This window comes from Sebastes umbrosus, chromosome 16 (genome assembly GCF_015220745.1).
Source record: "Sebastes umbrosus isolate fSebUmb1 chromosome 16, fSebUmb1.pri, whole genome shotgun sequence".
Classification (NCBI taxonomy): domain Eukaryota; kingdom Metazoa; phylum Chordata; class Actinopteri; order Perciformes; family Sebastidae; genus Sebastes; species Sebastes umbrosus.
The window spans coordinates 6211147-6230672 of record NC_051284.1 but is presented as its reverse complement, the minus strand read 5'-3'; the positions used below and the strand labels follow the sequence as shown (position 1 = coordinate 6230672).

Here is a 19526-nt window from a genome sequence, read left to right as displayed (position 1 = left end):
AGTCTAAAAATACTTCTTGCATTCAATGTAGTTTAAGTAAAAGTACAAAACTTATTACTACCAAAATGTACTTTTTGTGCTTCTATGATGCTGGAGGCCCTGTTTGTACAGTTTAAAGGTCAAAGTTGGAGAGGAGAGAGGTCCCGATGATGGACTCGGCTGACTTCACTTTCCTCTGCAGGGACTTGCAGTCTAAGTTGTTGCAGTTCCTATACCAGACAGTGATGCAGCTGATCAGGACGCTCTTGATGGTTCCTCTTAGTGTTGTCAACAATATCAAAGTATCAATACATAAATATTAGGGGTGTAAGAAAATATTGAAAATATCGAAAAAATATCGAGTTTCAGGATATTATGTTTTGTGATACTGTATTAATTCTCAAAAACATATTTTTTTTACTAATGTTCTGTTCACTGTTGTGATTGCGTAAAAAGTGTACCTTTTTACTTACATTTTATGCATAGTGACATTTTTCCTAAAATTAGATTAAAAAAATCGCAAACAAACACCTTGCTTTCAGTATCGCAATATGATGCAATAAATTGAATCGTAAGCCTTGTATCATGATAGGGATCCTATCGCCAGATTTTTGCCAATAAAAGTTGAATTTTTCAATATTCATTTTCCACAGTATGAATAGACTTGCAGGAGCTGTTGATGAGAGGAAGTCAACTGTCATCTCTCTTTTGTCTTGTATCAGTGCTAATCACTGCTAGTTAGCATGTTGCCAGACACTGACATAATGACGTGTCACCTTTCTCTTCAGAGGCTGTGAACCATGAAGCCAGTGAGCTGTAAATAACTGTAGAAGGTGAGGGTACGTTACACATCAGGTTTTGGTGATGAAGACACGTAGTCATACTCTCTTTATTTGGCCCGTGGGGAAATATATTTTAATTATTAAGCAGAATAAGAGGAACTTTTATGATGACATACTCTGTAGCCCCTTCTCTCTATTGCTGTCTCGCAATTAGCTCTCACCTATTAAGTTGTTCTTATTTTATTATAAGCTTAGGCATTTCCTTTCTTCATGATCAAGATTATTATTATTTTAATAAATTTCTATTTACATACGATGATAATGTTACGGCATATTCTTTGTCGTATTCATATTGAATGATGAAATTATTTTGTATCATCGAGAGCAACGTACACATATGGTTTAATCGGGTCAATAAAATAAAAGTTGTTTTTTTTCCCCACATAAAATATTCCTTTTGGATTTAAGTACGATTAAGTTATGGCATATTCTTTGTTGCAATCATCGATAGTGAATGATGCAATGATTTTGTATCATTGAGAAGAAAGTACATGTGTGGTTTAATTGGAGTCAATAAATAAAAAAAAAAAAAGTTTTAAAAAAGTAAAGAAAACACTTTTTAAATCAGTTCTAGGAAAAAAAATATTTCCAATTTCGTATAAAGAAAAGAAAAAAATCACGCAAAGTGCACCATATTTCTAAATAACAGTTTTCTTCACTGAGCATTTTTTTATATCAGTCTCATGCACTTGTTGCTACCCCCCCAAAAAAAGTATATTTTTGTCCTGTGCGTGACACTGAACATCACATGACGTGCCCATCAGTTGTACTGAACGCTCTTGTGAACAGCAAACTCAGAAGCTTTTAAAATGTAAAAAGTTTGTTGAAATACAGTAGCTTGAGTGGGCTGGAACTGCTGACTATGATGAATGAACCTGCCATTAAATGACGGGGGCCACTGTATTCTAAAGTGCAACAGCAACAACAACAACAACAACAACAGAGAATTCATGTGGGAGTGGAGGAAAGGGTGACGGCGAAATTAGAATGGCAGCTCTCGGCGCTCGCAGGCCTATTGAGTCTGGAAGCCAAACAAAGGAAAAAGGACATGAAACACAGAGAGAGGGTGAAAACAAGATGAATTTAGCCTTTGTAATCTGACTCACAGGATAATTTCTCCTAATGTATTTAAAGTGCCTGCTCGTGATTGTAACAAGAGTTTGCCCCAGACGCACTGTCGTCTGTGCTGGTTCCACAGTCTTCCCTATACTGACTGGAAAGTGTTTCACATCCTGCTGTATCTATGTGTCCCTGCGGTCATATTGGTCAGTCAGCAGCGACATCTTAATGCTCTGACTCGTGTTTCACAAAGGAAGGGAGCTGTCGCCTATGTAAACTCCCCGAGGTTCTTGCCAAAGCGCAACAATGGCCCTGGCCTGAGAGTGTGTGCAGCTCGCTTTGATATACTCCGGAGTCAAGTGCCTCCCGCTGAGACTACCGGGGAAAAGCCACATCACAGCAGAGCCGAGCAGCGTGGCCGCGAGGACACAGCACAGGCAGGTGAGCTAACGCCAGCCAAAAGGACTCTTTGTAAGAGAGTTAAGCTGCAACCCAAAGGCAAAGCACCTGAGCAAGTATATGCTTCCCATTCTCATAAATAGAAAGTCTTGCATTACTTTAGAGAGTTATTTCAAAGAGCTCATGCTACTTTTCTTCCATGAGCTGAGTTGACATGAATGGAAAAAAGCAGCGGAACATTTTAGAGTTCATAAACCTTTAGTATCAATATTTGAGGGGAATTGACTTGTTGTAATAACATGATTTATCGCCTAGAGATTTGAATCTCGCCTCACAATTCACCTGTCAACGATTTTCCATGCATCTCGATGTATCGCATCTTCAATTTTCTATATTACTGCACACTGTGAACTCCCATTTTATTTAGAAAGTGCTTTCAAAAGTCAGACTACAACAGTCTAATATAAAAAGCTCCATCTTTTCAATGGTGTGCCACCTCAGTACATTGACACAAAACATAAATCCTTCCGCGCTGCATTACAAGTGTGCTGAAATCTACAAAAGTAAGGTTTTATCATACCAGCTCTGGGACAGGGCACTTCCTGAATGCTTATACGTCATCTTACACTGCATGAGTTAGCCTAGCAGCTAGCAGACTTTTCCTTACTAGCTCTTCTATTCTTACTTGGTTTAACATCAAGTCACTGCATCTCCTGACAGAACAACACCACGGTTGAAATTCAGTCTGCATGCATGTTTCTTTTCAGCTCAACATTGTTGAAATAGAAAAGCTAACATTGGTAGCGAGAGCAACAAGTTAACGATGTTAGAATGCCGTCACTCGGCTTCGTGCACACAGAGTGTGTGTGTGTGTGTGTGTGTGTTTGTGCAAAGCTCGGCCCTCTGTGAAAGACATCAACCAGAGGAAAGAGTAAGAGAAGAGAAACTAGCGTGACAGTAAATGACAGCAGAACACAGTAAAGACTCACACTGACCTAAAATGATACCAAACTGATTAGAGCTGCAACAATTAATCAATTAGTTGCTAATTATTTCGATAATCAACTATTCGGTTTGAGTATCTTTTTTTTTTTTTTTTTAAGTCAAATTTCTCTGATTACAGCTTCTTAAATGGGAATATTGTTTTGGTTTTCTTTACTCCTCTGTGACAGTAAACTGAATATCTTTGAGATATTTGAGGACGTCATCTTGGGCTTTGGGAAACACTGATGACATTTTTCACCATTTTCTGACATTTCATAGACCAAACAACTGATCAATTAATCAAGAAAATAAAGATTGATTCTACAGATTAATTAACAATGCAAATAGTCGTAAGTTGCAGCCCTATTCCCGATTATGATCTGTCACTGCATCGATGCAGAATCGTCCATGTCCGCATTGTGATGCATCTTAGAATCGAGAAATTTCCATACCTCTATTAGTCACCCATCTACAGTACCAGCCACTGTCCCTGAGCGGAGGTTTCTGGGACAACTTCACCTACTTCAAAGGTGAATGGAGAAGGGGAATAGTCTTAATGGGTCAAAACTCCAGCCACTCTGGCAGTATAAATCTACTCGTTGTTCCACCTGTAAGACACTAGCACTATGGAGCAGATCCGATCCACAGACTGATAGTGCAATGAAAAGTTACATGAACCTTAACTTTAAGTATATTTCGGCGCTAATAGTTAGTGGTAAATTTAACTTAAGTGAAACATATCAATCAATTACAATATTTAATCGCGTGACTGACCATAGTTCATCATGATAAAAATAAAGCAAACATTTTTAATCTGTTCAAAATGTACCTTAAAGGGAGATTTGTCAAGTATTTAATACTCTTATCAACATGGGAGTGGACAAATAAGCTTGCTTTATGCAAATGTATGTATATATGAATTATTGGAAATCAATTAACACAAAACAATGACAAATATTGTCCAGAAACCCTCGCAGGTACTGCATTTAGCATAAAAATATGCTCAAATCATAACATGGCAATGTCAAGCCCAACAAGCAACAGCAGCTGTCAGTGTGTCAGTGTGCTGACTTGACTATGACTTGCCCCAAACTGCATGTGATTATCATAAAGTGGGCATGTCTGTAAAGGGGAGACTCGTGGGTACCCATGGAACCCATTATCATTCACATATCTTGAGGTCAGAGGTCAAGGGGTCCCTTTGAAAAAGGCCATGACAGTTTTTCCTTACCAACATTTTGCGTAAGCTAGTATGCGACAAGCTAGTATGACATGGTACCAATGGTTTCCTTAGGTTTTCTATATTACATGATTATCGTTGCCAAAAGAATTCACAATAACGATATTATCGTGATATTTATAGAAGAAAAATAATGCTAACAGTCAAATTCATTTTTAACTTTATGCTGTGGGAGGTTTTGAGGTAATGCACACACAGTAAAAGCAAACAGTGTTTTGAAAAGGCTTCAGGGGAACTCCATCCCAGCTCAGCTTGTGGGAAGCTCCAGGTCTCACACTGGAGACTAAAGAGGCAGTTGGCAAAGAACAGCAGCCTTTCATATGTGGAAAACTACCGATTCCTTTTTCACAACATTCATGCTTGAGGTAGCCTATTACTAGTATGATTTAATCAGTTTCAGCTCATCAGTGCATTGCTGTTATGTAAGCAACTCGGATATCAGAATTCCCCACCAGCACATGCATGCACCATCTGGATACCATGCAGAGCTTTGAAAAAAAAAAAAAAAAAAAGTCTGCAAGTTGTATTTCATGGTATATTGATAAAATATGAGATCAAAACAATGGCTGCCAATAAAAGTAGGAAAGACAATAGTTAGTGGCCTAAAAACTACAGTATGGTCCTTTACAGGTTTTCCTAAAGCTGCACTGGGTAGAAATGAAGAAACATGACAGTCACAAATACATATGAATCAATATTCTGTTACTGTAATGCCTATTTCTCACCTCAATTTTTTTCAAAATCATCTTGTAGTGTACTGTTTAGCGCTTTCTGCACCTTTTTATAAAGGGAGCGCCCTGTGTTCGTAAAACTTAATTCCCAGGTTGGCTTTAGTTAAACCCTTATTCCTGTTGTTGCTTTATTTTAATAACCCATAATTATTTCCTCCCTATTTCTTATATGTGACTGCACTGTGGTTATGTTTATACCTAATAAAAATCACATAACAAATATGTCCCCAACAATTTACTAAATTTATTAACTAAAAGGGAATGATATCAAAAATATGTAAAATAAAAAAGGTTCACAATACTCTCAATAATAGTATACCAAGAAAATAGTACTTTGACCTTTCACAGAGATAAACAAGTCAGTATTAACCCAAGTCAATCTTCTATGTTCCTTTAACCTTCTGGGGTCACTAGCATATATGTCACCCTTTAATGTACTTGGTCTAGCCCAAAATAACATAAAACAGTACCTAAGGATATGCAATGAACTCTTCTGGTTTATTTTACTTTCACCAAAAATAACCTGGTGGGCCCACACACACACTCTCACACACACACACACACTCTCACACACACACACACACTCTCACACACACACAACAGGAAAGGACCATTAATGAAAACAACCCCTTTGCAGGCCTGGTCGATGCTTGGGAACGTGATGGCCAAAAACAGTTGAGACCGTTTCGCTCTAACAGCCAAATAAAAGCTGAGTACTCACGTTAGCGTAGCAGAGTTTGTATCACAGAGTCCTAATGTTGCACCTCCAAGAGTAGTGCAAACAGCTAGAAAGGCTGATAGCTGACCATGGCAGTCTGATGGGTGAAACCTTCTTTCTCCCGCATTGCCATTGGAGCTACCAGACTTTTATCCAGGTCACCTGGAGCGCTATCTGGGCAGTCCAGAGTGTCCTTCAGCGGTAGTTAGCTTGGCTAGTTAGCTGGAAAGGCTAACGGCGCAATATCAGCTACTGTGTTGATAGCCACTTAACTACTAGCAAAGTATACATTCGGCGTTTCACTGGCTTGCAGTCCTAGGTTCTAGTTTTTACAGCACTATAACTTACAAACACACTTTAAACCATAAATCTCTAATTACTACATCTCTTTTCTTCCACTAGCTTCTCTCCAACTCCTCCATTGCGCAGCTCCCTCACTTCTCTCGCTGGACCACCCCTCCTCGCTAGTCCCGCCCCACAGCCAATCACAACCAGGTAAAGTGACATGACACATAAACAACCAATTACATGTAATAAAATTAAACCATATAGGTTGTACTCAAAGTAAACCACATGCTCACCAAGTACACTGCAACCAACCTATTTAAAGTGACACAACATACTGTATGTGTATATTGAACTGAACATGTAAATATTAACCAAAACATATTGATTCTGAGCAGAACCACCAGGAAACTGGTAGTAGACCAGGAAACCAGCCACAATGGCACTCAGGGGCAGAACAAATTGCCCTGGGGCTACAGCTGTAAAATGAGAAAGTTTATGACCCGGCAGCCATGTTGGGAACTGTTGAGGAAATAACAAGCACCGCCCACCAGCCGGAGCACAGCCAATAGAAACGCTCAATAGGAACGCTCTCTCTGAAATTACCTTGATTTTTTAAAGCCTGAAAACAGAGCCATGAGGAGGTGCAAAAGTCTAGTTTTCTCTCAGAACACTTGAATTACAATATGCTGAAAGGTTATTATGGAATTTTTTGCCCAATGATGCCAAAAAATATTCTGCCTACTGCAGTTTTAACTGATATCTAAAGATCCTGATGTCTCTCCTATACTGAATGTCAGATAATATCTAAAGAGCTGAGAGTTTTTAAAGGTTGAGGCAGTCATGTTGTGTTTTTCTGCACTGATTAAAATAAAAAAAAAAAACAAGGAGAATAAGGAGCTCTCCAGATAACAAAACCACCCTCAACATGAAGTCCATTCCTACAATTTGCTGGGGCTCCACCATAGCAGCTGATTCCTCTAAACACTGCATGAAGTGTCAGCTTCGCTCTGCACACATATGCTGTACCACAGCAGCTGGACTCTAGTCACCAGACAGGAACGCAAACAAAGGACTGACTCAGTGACAACAGGAGCGATGATTAAATTCATTAGGGGAATGTTTGCCTCTAATGCATGGCAATTTGAGGTGAAGAAGCACATGAAAATGCCCTGCAGCTGCGCTCCATTCTCTGTACTGTATATTCATTATTTTGCAAACAGATCAAACGCGTCTGACTGCCTGCATATCGGCTCCTCCTCGCTTTGGATTTATTTCTTTATTTGTTGTGTTTTTCTGTTCACCTGGCTTGTTTGGCTGGTGAAGGTGAGTGAATGGAGCCATTAGGGAGAGTTTTCTGGAAAGAAACCAAGCTTCTTCACACAGCAGACTTGGAGACGAGAGCTGTGCAGAGATGCCACAGAGGGTTTAAGGCTAAATCCCCAAGTTATTTTCCACTTAATTTTTGAACTTCAATTGCCTTGCTTCGAAACTATTCCATGTGAACAAGAATTGATCCCCTCTTTATTATTTCACTGTGTGTGGCGTTTAATAAAATGGTCCTCTGATTGCCATTCCTCCCACCTCTCTCTCTCATAATTTCCCTTGCAAAACAACAACGCTCTAACATTCTCCGGGAGCCTTCTGTGCATGTCGAGCTTCTCCCCAAGGTAAAACTGGCCTACTTCTGAGTGCATCCTCAGCATCCATCTGCCGTGCCCGTAAATTGCGTTTGCCTGCGATTGCAGGTTATCTCATCTGTCAAGACAGGCCTATCAATTTCACCGAGCCGTCTCGACAGAAGGCATTAACCCTCCAGCGTCATTCTGGCATCAAGCATTGACAGACAATAACTGCGAGTGATATCAACATATCAGATGAGCACTGTTGATAGTTCTGTTGCGTCTGTTAGCAAAGCGAAACTAAAGACCTGAATAATAATGAATACAAATGGAATTACAATGAATTAAACGGTTCCTGCTCATGTTGTTCTCTGGCTTGAATAAATAACACATTCTCACTCCCAACTCATCAAATACCGTAGCTTGGCCAGTGGCCCTACGCTTCAAACTATGACGCTCTACCCAACACTCAGCGTCAGTTTTGTGTGTCAATTTCTGCTCGTTACATTCATACACGTTTCAAAATAAACTTATGTGTTCACAGGAAACAACTAGGTTTAGGCAGCAAAACTACCTGGTTAGGTTTTGGAAAAGATCATAGTTTAGGTCAAAATAAGTATGTTCGTTACCAAGTTAAGTAGGCTAGGTTACGCACACAAAGTAAGTTAAATTGGCTGCGTAACTTTGCGGAAAATACAATTAACACACAACATATTTCACAAATAACAATTTAACATGACATAACGTTGCGTAACTTAAACATTGTCTTAAAATAAGTCAAGTAGGCTACATAACGTTACGTAACCTACGTTATCGACGTTAACGTAACATTATAAGTCAAGTAGGCTACATAACGTTACGTAACCTGCGTAATCAACGTAATGTAACATTACGTTACGTAACTTACATTACGTTGATTTAATTTAAGTCAAGTTTCACATGGGACACTGACAGGGGTCTCCTGTGTGAAAGTCTTGTTTTTATTAGGTTTAGGAAAAGATCGTGGTTTGGGTTAAAATACATTTGTTACGTAGTTAAGTAGGTTATGTTATGTACACAAAGTAAGTTAAGTAGACTGCGTAGCTTTACAAAACCTACGTAACCTATATAACATAACAATGTTACGCAACTTAAACATCGACTTAAAATGAGGCAAGTAGGCTACATAACGTTAAATAACCTACGCAATCGTAATCAAATTGATGTAACATTATAAGTCAAGTAGGCCACTTAACGTTACGTAACCTACGTAATCACGTAACATTACATTACGTAAGTTACATGGTAACCTAAAATAAGTCAAGTTTCACATGGGACACGAACAGGAGTGTCCTGGGTGAAAATCCTGTTTTTTAGGAAAAGATCGTGGATTGGCTTAAAATAAGGATGTTTGTTACGTAGTTAAGTAGGCTATGTTACATACACAAAGCAAGTTAAGTAGGCTGCACAACCTATATAACATAATGTTATGTAACTTAAACGTCAACTTAGAAAGAGTCAAGCAGGCTACATAATGTTACGTAATCAACATACATGACATTATGTTACGTAACTTATACATCGACTTAAAATAAGTTGACTTTCATATGAGACACAAAACAGCGATATCTTGAGTAAAAGTCCTGTGTTTTTATATTAAGTTTAGGAAAAGATCGTGGTTTGGGTTAAAATACCTATTACTTTTATGTAGTTAAGTAGACTACGTTACATACACAACATAAGTTAGGTAGGCTACGTAATGTTACGTAACCTACGTAAAGAAACTTTGTAAGTTATATATAAAGCCCAAAACAGATCATTGCCTGAACATAATGGTTGTTTGTGTTATTATCAGATGAAGGGAATTTCATTTAAAAAAAAAACAGTATGCACGTTCCACGGTAAGTGTATTTCCGTATATAGAGAGCTGTGGAACTTGCTGGAAAATTATTTGAAAAGGATACTCCAGCAATTTAGTATTGTACTTCCATAAAGGCAGAGGACTTTTAAGAGACAGATTAAAACAAAAAAAATAATAATAATGGTCAACAGTGAAGCAACAGAGACCAAGAAATCCTGACTTTTAGTCTCAAGTACAGCTCAAGCTCCCAAAACATGACATCATCATATTTCTAATGACATCACCAGGTTATTTTCTCCATTTTTATAAAGCCCCTCCAGAGCCATAAAATATATTTTACAACCATTTTCACAGGCTGAGTAGGACACCTCATGACAGGTAAACTTGATGTACATAATCAGCGAAGTTACTTTGATTGGACATAAATCTTTATCAACTTGTACTCAATATATAGGCCCTGAAATCGTATTGTTTTAATGAGGTTTTTACTCTGAGAGATTGAATCAGACATGAGCACGGTATTTTCTTTCTTCTCTTTCTTTAGAAACATGTAATATCACGTACTCCTGTGCACCAATCAAACAAGAAAACATAATCTTATGACCCTTGGCGGGTAAATCTGATCAAACCACAACAACACATTCCCAATTAGCTGAGGTTTTCAATGTTAAAGAAATACTTCACCCAAAAAGCGATTTGTATATCAATTACTCACCCTTTGTTACTTTGATTTCTTGAGGAAAACATTGTTTTTCTCGCATGCCTCCACGGCGAACAGAGGGCCGGGTTTGTAAAAACAGCAAAACTATATTAAAAGATCTGTGTACAAACTCTATTACAACTGGTGCAGTATATTCCAACTCTCATTTATCCAGTCGTATGCTCACTACTTCACAAACACATGCATCTTCACTAAAACCTTACTATTTAGAACACATCCGTATAAACAGTGAAAAAGCTCTAAAAACAATGCACCGTACACTACCTGCTCAGCACCAAACAGCAGACAGATGCAGTCAGAGACTAGCTACAACGTTCATAGCTATACCTACGAAACCTAAATTTGTATATATATATCTCACAAAATCCATTTGTATGTTATCCATCTAATTGTGAACAAGGAAGTATAAAGAGCAGCGAGGAGGAAGTCGGTGTGGATGGCTGGGTCATAAAACACAGGACTTTTGCCCAGGATACCGGTGTTTGTGGCCCATGTGAAACCAGAAGTCAACGGCCATTTATTTGTCATGTAACTTCCGTACTTCAGTTACGGTATTTACTGTGTTATTATAATCCTAACCACAATATTTTCCAAAATCTAACTAGGTAGTGTTTGTTACGGAACTTTAGTACTTAAGTTACGCCATGTCTGGTTTGGCGTAACTTAACCACAATGTTTTCCTAATCCAAACTAAATGGTTTTGTTGCCTAATCCTAACCAAGCTGTTTCCTGCGAAGACGAAGAAGTTTATTTTCAAGAGACCGGAGCGGAAATTGACGCTGGACATTCATGGGAAAATGCACGAAAAATGAGGAATAGCCTTTCATACGATATCATACAAACCGTTGTATAAGAATACGTTGAAGAAATCAACTGTTTGCTAACGCGTTCACCATATCAACTCATGATATGTCAATGTCATGTTCACAACTTGTTTCTGCTGCTCCCAAGTGACCAAAAAATGCTATTGCAGGTAAATGTTATGGAGAAATACATATCATGGGGCTTTAGGAAAGGGTGTAGACTCAAATAATGGATGATACTAGGAAAGAGAGATAACTGGTTGCTCTGTGTATTCAACCATAAGGCAACCATGTGGTCTTGGAAAATGGGGAAACAAAATAAGGACAGACAAGAATGCTCTGACGAAGACCTACAGTGGTTGAAAGATGTTGGCTTTTTAACAACAATAAAGGCTTTTTTATATATATCCTTCCTTGTTGCCACTTGTTTTATTATTTTGGAGTGCCTGCATTGCCTTCCTGTCTAATGGATGATACTAACTTAAAAAAAGTAATGTGGTGTTGAAGTGGTGCACTGAACTGTACTGTAAATAAAACCAACGAACGGGCTCTTTATTCTTCTTTTAGATGAGCTATTTTTGGTTCCATCCACAGACCTCCATTGTGCACAGTGGAGATCCACTGACATAAATTACAGTGAGAATAAATAGCAAAGGCCTGGATAACACAGTATAGTCCTGTGAGTCATTTAGCGTCACAATCATTCTGTTTTCATGAATAAAACACAGTTGAATCTCTTCAGTAAACTACAGGGGCTTTTTTGCTCGGAGAACCTCCTCGCTCTGTATTCTTCAGACAAACCCTTCACAGTGTGATTTTTGTTTTAAGGAGAATACCACCAGCCATTCAAATGTTGATAAATGCCCCATTGTGGGAGTCAAAGCATCTCCCTTCATACTGCAGTTTCATAGTCCTCTGCTGCGCTGTCCATGGTGCTGAACAGCCTTCACTGTGCTCCTCTATATACCTCCACACTCGGACCTCTTATACTAGGTTCTCCTCAGCAAGTGCCATGTTACCACTAGATGTAATCCACAAGAGGGGTGGTGATTACAGTGGGTGGTGGCGTTACACTGCTTTCCCATGATGCCTCATGGCGGCCATCGATCCCTTAACCAGACAAACACAAAGGCACACAATCTATCTTTTTTTTTTCTCCAAAGGGACAGCTAGTTTAATAAAAAAATCATCAGCACACAGGGGACATATGATAGAACCATCTCTCACACGCACGCACCTCTCGCACGCACAGCAGCATGTCCATTCGTGCAACTTAAAAAGAGAGTTTAATAAAACGTCTTGGCTAATCGCAAGGGAACATTTTGGAAAAGAGTAGGCTAATCACTCCCTCCTCTTCCTCCCTCTCTCTCTCTCTCTCTCTCTCTCTAACACACACACAAGACAACACACACACCCCAAACAAAAAACACGCCCGTTTATACAGACCCAGGATTAGTATGCGTCAGGCACACCTATCCAACCTCTCAGTTTTTCTTGGTTTCCCTTTTTTTTTCCCACATATGCAACATTGCAAAAATGAATAAAGAAATGGTAAAACAAACAGCAGCTCCAGCACTGCTGCACTGAACAGATTCACCACCGATCAGGTTACTTTCTGTGGATATACCTGTGATTTGTCCAAGAGTGCCCAGCCACCCTTCAACCCATCATTAACACACACACAGCCTGCCATTATTACAGAGGAATAGATATCCAGAGCTTGTGAAACCTTAGTGGTATAGCCTCAGGAACTATATATATATATATATATATATAAATAAATATTTTTTCTTTTTAAATCGGCGCATTAGAATTTGAGTTGAAGGTGAACTGTAAGCAGAAGATCCACCACATATAGATAAAAAAAAAGCAACATAACTGTTAATCTGATATATCTGAGCGGTGCGCATTCACAACTCATCATTCATCAGACTAGTATTAAGGTTATTCCTTACCTTCAGAGACGGACAAGTATCCATTGTGCGCCACCGCAGGCTCTTATTCAGTGTATTTCTGTTTCCTCCTGGTCCGAGGCTATACAGCCGCTCCCTTTCCACCCATTCAAACACTAATTCCAGGAGACGAACTGCAAAAACCAGCTGCCTGTACCGAGCCGCATATCGCTTCTCCTTGACAATTTTTTGTGTTCCCACCAACGAGCTGCTCTGGAAAACCTGCGCTCTTTTTTTTTGCCGCGGGAGCACAAGCTGCGACGAAGAGAGAGCTTCACAGCATATTTGTAGTTTCCCCCCTTCAAGTAAAAATAACTAGCTCTCTTGCTGGTGTGTGGGCTCGTCTATGTATTTCCAGTTTGTTCAGAGAGCGCTTGCTGCTGCTGCCGCTGCTGCTGCTACATGGCACAGGCGCTTTTCTATTTTCTCCCCGCGGTAGTTACTTGTCAGTGGAAAGAAAAAAAACAAAACACCAATATGTCCTTGTAAATGTTTGGCTTTTCCAAAAAACGCCCATCCAAGCCGAAAGTTTGTAAAAAAAAAAAAAAAAATAAGGTGAAAATAGTACATCCGAAAAGAAAGTTTTTGGTTTTGTTTTCAATAATTCAGGAGTTTTTGTCCAAAGAGCGAGGAGGAGATGGATAGGAGCGAAGTCTCTGCGCTAGAAAGACTGCAATGGAGCGGAGGATAACCCTAGACGGCACAAACACCATGAGGTATCACAGAGCCCACCCTAGGGAGGGGGTTAGAGTCAAGAAGGTCAGCTATAGAACTACAAACACACACCGGAGAGAGATTTCGAGCGATGATTATGCGTAAAGAGCCACTTTGGCACGGCACGGTCCGCCCTCCGCAGCGAGTATACCGTGTTGTGTCTGCAGGAGATTAAGGACCGACCACGGATTAGTGTGTGCTTAGAGGTGTTTAGCGTTCACAGCAACAAAGTAGCCTATCAGGCGTTGTCAAGGGGGGCAGCCTTGCTCTTATATTATGGGTAGGTTCATTTGAAAATAAAGTGTGCATTTTGTTTCGTCGTTGTTGAAGAAAGCTTTCTGTAGAGATCAGTCCCATGAAGTGCCGGTTGCATCCTGTCTGACCTTCAGAAATCAGGAGAGCTGAGAACTTCCGTGCTGGAACACTGACACAGTGAGGGACAAGGATGAACTGATAAATCGGATAATGAATGGTTAACAAGTAGTTCTTCAAACTATGTAGTTATGAACAGATTGAAGGTATTTCCATTTCATGCCATTTTTTTCAGAGGAAAATGGGGTGTTTTTCACTCTACTACAATAAGAGCCATAGTAAATAGTTACTTTTCAGAATTTTACATGCAAAATATGTGATAACTGGCCAACAGTATATAATATAATATAATATAATTAGGGCTGTCAATCAATTAAAATATTGCATCAAGAATAGTCACATATTAATCAAATATTATCAATTCAAAATGTACCTTATATCAAGTATTTAATACTCTTATCAACATGGGAGTGGGTAAATATGCTGCTTTATGCAAATGTATATATACTGGAAATCAATCAACAACACAAAGAAATTACAAATATTGTCCAAAAACCCTCACAGGTACTGCATTTAGCATACAAACAATATGCTCAAATTATAACATGGCCAACTGCAGCCCAACAGGCAACAACAGCTGTCAGTGTGTCAGTGTGCTGACTTGACTATGACTTGCCCCCAAACTGCATGTGATTATCATAAAGTGGGCATGTCTGTAAAGGGGAGACTCGTGGGTACCCATAGAACCCATTTTCAGGTCAACGGACCCCTTTGAAAATGGCCATGGCAGTTTTTCCACATCATAATTTTGTTTGGAGCAATATTTAGCCTCCTTCAAGACAATATGACATGGATGGTACCAATGGATTCCTTAGGTTTTTCTAGTTTTGAATGATACTAGTATCTTCACTCTCACTTTAAAACTGAGTCCACTACAATCAAAAATTTGCAAGTTGTGTAAATACGTTAAAAATGTAGTGTGTCCAAATAGTGTTTAGGGGCGTTACATATGCCAATACCTGCCCTTATAGTGTTAAGGGGGCGTTACATATGCTGATACCTGCTCTTATAGTGTTTAGGGGCGTTACCTATGCTGATACCTGTTAGTATAGTGTTAAGGGGTGTTACCTATGCTGATACCTGCCCAAATAGTGTTTAGGGGGCGTTACCTATGCCAATACCTGCTCTTATAGTGTTAAGGGGTGTTACCTATGCCAATACCTGCCCTTATAGTGTTAAGGGGGCGTTACCTATACCAATACCTGCTCTTATAGTGTTAAGGGGCGTTACCTATGCTGACACCTGCCCAAATAGTGTTTAAGGGGCGTTACCTATGCCAATACCTGCTCTTATAGTGTTAAGGGGCGTTACCTAATCTGATACCTGCCCTTATAGTGTTAAGGGGGCGTTACCTATGCCAATACCTGCTCTTATAGTGTTAAGGGGTGTTACCTATGCCAATACCTGCCCTTATAGTGTTAAGGGGGCGTTACCTATGCCAATACCTGCTCTTATAGTGTTAAGGGGGCGTTACCTATGCCGATACCTGCTCTTATAGTGTTTAGGGGGTGTTACCTATGCCAATAACTGCTCTTATAGTGTTTAGGGGGTGTTACCTATGCCGATACCTGCTCTTATAGTGTTAAGGGGGCATTACCTATGCCAATACCTGCTCTTATAGTGTTTAGGGGGCATTACCTATGCTGATACCTGCCCTTATAGTGTTTAGGGGGTGTTACCTATGCCGATACCAGCTCTTATAGTGTTTAGGGGGTGTTACCTATGCCAATAACTGCTCTTATAGTGTTAAGGGGGCGTTACCTATGCTGATACCAGCTCTTATAGTGTTTAGCGGGTGTTACCTACGCTGATACCTGCTCTTATAGTGTTTAGCGGGTGTTACCTACGCTGATACCTGCCCTTACGGGGTGTTACCCTTGCTAATACCTGTCGTTATAGTGTTTAGGGGGCGTAACCTATGCCGATACCTGTCCTTTCATGTTTCAGGGGCATTACATCTACCAATACCTGCGCTGATAGTGTTAAAGGGGTGGTACCTATGCAATATCTCATTATAGTGCTTAGGGGGCATTACCTAAATGGATACCTGCCCTATTATTGTTTAAAGGGCGTTACCTACACCGATACCGGCTCTTTAGTGTTTAGGGGGCGTTACCTATGCCGATATCTGTCCTGTTGTGTTTAGGGGGTGTTACCTATGCAGATACCTGTCCTTAGTGTTTGAAGGTTGTTAACAATGCCGGTACCTACCCTTACAGTGTTTAGGAGGCATTACCAATGCTGATACCTGGCATTATCGTGGTTAGGGGGCGTTACCTATGGGTGTTATTTATTCCCCTATAGTGTTTAGGGGGCGTTACCTATATAGATACCTGTCCTTACGTGTTTAGGGGGCGTTACATTGGCCGGTACCTGCTCTTATAGTGCTAAGGGTGCATTACCTATGCCAATACCAGCCCTTATGGTGTTTAGGGGGGCGTTACCTAAGCCAATACCTGTCCTTTTGTGTTTATGGGGATTTATCCATGCCGATACCTGTCTTTAGTGTGTGGGGGGCGTTAACTATGGCTGAACCTGCCCTTATAGTGTTAGGAGGCATTACCTATGCTGATAACTGCCTTTATCATGTTTAGGGGGCGTTACTTATGCCGACACCATCCCTTATAGTGTTTTGGGGGCGTTACCTATGCCAATACCTTTCCTTATAGTGTTAAGGGGGCTTTACCCATGCTGCTACCTGCCCTTATTGTGTTTAGGGGATGTTACCTATGCCAGTACCTCCCTTTATAGTGTTTAGGGGGTGTTGCCTATAACTTTATTGTGTTTAGGGGATGTTACCTATGCCAGTACCTCCCTTTATAGTGTTTAGGGGGTGTTGCCTATAACTTTATTGTGTTTAGGGGGCGTTTCCTATGCCGATACCTGAAGTTAGTGTTAAGGGGGCATTACCTATGCTGATAACTTCCGTTTTAGTGATTAGTTGGCGTTGCCGATACCTGCCCTTCTAGTGTTTTGGGGGCGTTACATATGCCGATACCTGCCTTTATAGTGTTTAGAGGGCATAGCCTGTGCTATTACCTCTGCTGATAGTGTTTAAGGGGGGTCACCTATGATAATAATCAACAAACGGCCATTTGCCTCAAATGTCTGTTCAAGTGGCATATTTGGGTAAGACCACATTTGGATGGTTAAGGACATTTAGTGCACCTGGTGATGATTTCCCATAACAGAACATTTTGAGAAAATGATCCAATTATTTATAAAACATTTGCAAACATTATAGTAAACTAATGAATCAATTTTTCATAGTACAAATATATTAATTTTAATTTCCTACTTGTTTCTCCTTTTTTTTTCTGGTATTTAGAGTCAATATTTTTACATTTGGCTTTTTTAGACCAAATTGGGCTCTTGGTGTTGCATGTGATAAGATATTAATACAAATTGCAAAATCAACCATTTTTCTGTGGGTTTTTTTTCTTTCTTTTCCCATGATATCATTTAAATATGTAGTACGGTATCTCAGTGGTAGACTTCTCTTTGCCACCAACTGGGTTTGCACATTTGGTGACAAAATACACAAATGTCAATAATTGTTATTACACCAAATGAAGGAAACATTTCTTATTTGCATGGTATATGGGCTATGTAGGAATAATATATGAATTGTATTAGGGAAAAAGTCAAGTATCAAGCTGACCAAACAATATTATATAATATTTATGTTTGAGTCTCAGGGCTCTCCAGGACCCCAAACACAACATTAAAGGGATTTGTGTTAAAGTGATTTAGTATTTTTGCACCAGAGTTACATCCTGTTCCTGTGGAAAGCACTTTAGAAGCATTTAGACCAACATATTGGGAGATAAAATTGCTGTGTTGGAGGATTTCTGACCTCAGTATTTGTCAAATGCCTGGCTAGAGCCCCTCTGAGTCTGCAGGAACACTTTCGTTATCAGTTTATTCCTGATAAACTCTGACTCAGATGTACATGTAGCATAATTAAATGTGATATACTAGACACCCCTTACTAAGGAAATTATACCTGGAGACACTCTTAAGGTCTTTGCACACCAAGTCTGTATTTTTTAAATCTGTCATCCGATAAAACACACAGAGTCCGATGTGTTTTGTTGTTCTATTCATTACAAAATGTTGCTATAGGACAAAACTGAATGAATTATATGGGTGCAATGGATAGCGCTAGCCCCAAACACGGCTAATGAATGAATAAGATTAGCGAGAAGCTATCGTTTAGCTGCCGAGAGCACAATCACTACTGTCTAATCTTTCCTACATCCTTTGTTTTGCGACCATCCCCGATTCCTGCTCTGAACACCTGCCAAATTCTGCATATCTATCTTCTTTTATTTCTTTATTGTTAAGTGTTTTTTGCTGGGAGACAAAGTGAATGTTTATCAGATGTCACGGTGGCTCTGAGTGTGCACACAAACCTCTTTTTGCTGTTGACGGATGCAAAAACAACGCAGAAAATCAAACCTGTTCCGGAGACTTTACAGTCAAAACTTTCGGAATCGGTGTGTAAAAACAATTGACACAACGTGAGGTTGTATTTATTTTTAAACACGCACAAATTTTGTACGAAAAATACATACTTGTGTTGTGCAAAAACAATATAAAGATGGATATATTGTCAGTGACCTCCAAACTCCCAAAAAATGCAGCGAGATATTTTTTTTTTTTTATCCAAAATGAAAATTCATGCCATAGAGGGCTAAGTTAAATTAATTAAAGTTCACTTTAAAACTGTGGTACAGAACTTTTTCATACACGTAAATGCTACATTCACTATTTGTATTGGTCCGCTATACAATTTAATGTCAAACAAATTCACACAATGATGATTACACCAATACTAATAAAACTCCCTGCATTTTGCATCATTGCTGACTTTGGAAAGCTAAGAAAGTTAATTTAGTGTCACGTTTTACATTAACCACATTTCATAATTTCAACTGGAATTTATAATTGAAATGATGATTGGGTAATTACCTCCTCTGAGGATTCCATGACTCTCAAAGTTTAGTTTTTTTCCTCCTGTTTTTCTTAGCATCTGAAGAGTGAAAGTAACCCAAAGTATATTTTGCATGCATCTTTTCATGTACTAGCCATAAGAGGCAGACTATTCATGCAGAACTGGAAATTTCGGTAACACTTAACTATAATAACCATCATATTTAAATGATAACGTGGTAGTTAATTGAGCTATATTAAACTATTTTAATGTTAATTGTCAAGTTATTGTTAATATATATATATATATATATATATATATATATGTAT

General features: G+C 39.3%; 1 protein-coding gene across 1 annotated transcript in view; it reads right to left on the bottom strand.

The window, feature by feature from the left end:
- The window catches only part of LOC119474606 (leucine-rich repeat and fibronectin type-III domain-containing protein 2), a 176455-nt gene extending 162453 nt beyond the window's left edge, over nt 1-14002 (bottom strand). The window contains exon 1 of the mRNA XM_037746715.1: nt 13179-14002. The gene's annotated coding sequence lies outside the window, so the exon portion shown is untranslated. The remainder of the gene's footprint in view (nt 1-13178) is intronic.
- Nucleotides 14003-19526: the final 5524 nt, after the last annotated feature.